The sequence below is a fragment of the Hydra vulgaris genome, chromosome 12, assembly GCF_038396675.1.
Source record: "Hydra vulgaris chromosome 12, alternate assembly HydraT2T_AEP".
In the NCBI taxonomy this organism is placed as follows: Eukaryota; Metazoa; Cnidaria; class Hydrozoa; order Anthoathecata; family Hydridae; genus Hydra; species Hydra vulgaris.
This window is the reverse complement of record NC_088931.1, coordinates 22,225,001-22,227,500: the sequence shown is the minus strand read 5'-3', so window position 1 is coordinate 22,227,500 and position 2,500 is coordinate 22,225,001. Positions and strand designations below refer to the sequence as shown.

The window sequence follows — 2,500 nt, the reverse complement described above, 5'->3', positions numbered from 1 at the left end:
CTCCGCGCATGATTTACAGTAAAAAAAATAAAAATAAAAACATTTTAATAAAAAAAATAAAAATAAAAACATTTTATTAAAAAAAATAAAAATAAAAACATTGTTTATATTGTTAAAAACATTCACAATGTTTTAAAAACATTCAGAATGTTTTTAAAAACATTCCGGTCAATTAAATTTGCGTTTTTGTGGTTTTTTTATATAACAATTAATTTGTAATTAAATTAATGGTTTTTACTTTCGTCCAACACGGAAATGTTGGACGAAAGTTAAAAGTAATTAAAAGTGACGTATATGTAGGCGTAAGAATCACTTTTTTCCTTCCGCTCTTCCCAAAGCCAACAAACTATAGATCTATATATATATATATATATATATATATATATATATATATATATATATATATATATATATATATATATATATATATATATTTACAGGGTGACTGGAAAGTTGTGTCAGTAATCAATGTGCATACTTTCTGGTCTCCCTTATTTCATTATTTACAAGTGTTTATCATTAAATTTTTTATAAGTTTTGTGTCAGTTTAGTACAATTGTAACTGTACAATGATGCTTATCAATTGTAACTGAATTTGTCAATAGTAACTGGGTTTGTTCTTTCTATTGTAGTCATTATGAATGTTCATCGTTTGTTGATTCAACGACATTATCAGGAAAGACTTACGGGTGCTGAAATATTCAAATTAGTAAAGGTGCATGGAATTACTGAGAGATGTGTTTATCGAACTATTCAACGGTTGCGTGAAACTGGTGGTGTTGAAGGCCGTGAAAGTTCGGGTCGTCCACGAACAGTTCGAACCCCAGATTGTATTAAACAAATACGCGAGAAAATTCAGAGAAACCCTAAAAGGTCAGCGAAAAAATTGACTCAAAAGGAAGGAGTACCCAGGTAGTCGATGAGGGAACTAATGAAATTAGACCTTGGATTGAAACCTTATCGCAAGCATAAAGTTCATGGATTTACAAATCAAAAGCTGGCCAGGTTACAAAGATGCAAAACATTGTTACGTCAGTATGGTCATTGTGCGTACAGAACATTATCTTTTCAGATGAAAAGTTATTCGTGATGGAACAAAGTTTTAATGCTAAAAACAATGTCGTGTGGTCAACATCATTAAAGGACATACTTCAGTCTTCAGGAACAGTTCAGCGGTATCAGAATCGAAGTTTGGTGATGGTATGGGCAGCAGTGTATAGCAAAGTAAAATTGCCATTGGTCTTTATTGAACATGGCACCAAAATTAATGCAGTATCTTATCAAGAGAGTGAAAGAGTAAAAGGAGACCAATTTGAATAATTCTTGGTATACTTACACCACATATGCTACTTGATCTGTAACTGTAATTTCAGTAGTTTATGTATATTACATTAAAAATAAATTGATTGTGAAGTACTGACAGAACTTTCCGGTTACCCTGTATATGTATATATATATATATATATATACACACACACACATATATATACTACTTATAAAAATATAGTTCAATAAGTTTCTTAATAATTCCGTAAATATTTTCATCACTTCAATAAGTAAACAAATTTAAGTTTGAGTAATAAGTTTAAATAAAAATAAATTTTTATATTTTTAAAAAAATTAGAGTTAATGTGTTAAAACAGGCAAAATAAATCTTTCTTTAATTTATATGAAATATGGAAAAAAATAATTCTAAAAACTACTTATTTTATTTTATAAAATTATTTTTTTACTGTATATAAGAAGGTAACTATAAAAGCAAAGGTAACTGAAGTTTGACCCTGCCTCAAAATAAAGATAGCTGAGGTTTGACCCTCAAAATAAAGTTTGAAATACTTTTAACTCAAATTGCAAGAATATGTTCTAGCTTTTTGCCCCTCTGGAAAAGAATAGACCCAAATTAGCTTACCATAAAAATATGACTTATCCAACTCTATTTATTTTTGTGAACAAAATTTCCAAAAAAAGTACTGAAGAACTTTATTTTTAGTAAAAAAGGCTAATGTACCATTTATTAAAATAAATATTTATTACAGTATATGGAATTAGAATAAATTCCAGTACAAACTTGGACATGGCTACCTAAAAACAAGAAAAGGTTGAAAAATTAATGACAGGTAAGATAATTATAAATAAACACTTTTTAGTCAAACAGTTATTACAAATTTAATGTAGCATGAAGTAAATAGTTACTTTTTCTTGTAACATACAAGTTACATTTAAAAGATTGGTTTGGACTAACGTTAAAAACGTTTCTTGAAAACAGCTTATAAGACTAAAAGGCTGAGCCTTTCTAAAAGTTCATTTCTTTCTAAAAGTTAAACGAGTATTAATAAAGACACTTAATTGGAAAAAAATTTAGAATTTTTTTTATATCTGTTTTTTCATTTCATTTCATATCGATATGTACTATACTGAAAGTTTAATGCTTTTTTTAACACTTTGAGCAAGATCTACCTTTTGTTCTCCGTTAATCATAGCTATACCAATATAAATATTT

At 27.6% G+C, this 2,500-nt stretch overlaps 1 protein-coding gene across 1 annotated transcript in view; it reads right to left on the bottom strand.

The window, feature by feature from the left end:
- LOC101239688 (cilia- and flagella-associated protein 337) overlaps window positions 1–2,500 on the bottom strand; it is an 83,948-nt gene that overhangs the window by 4,230 nt on the left and 77,218 nt on the right. The gene's annotated exons all lie outside the window — the stretch shown is intronic.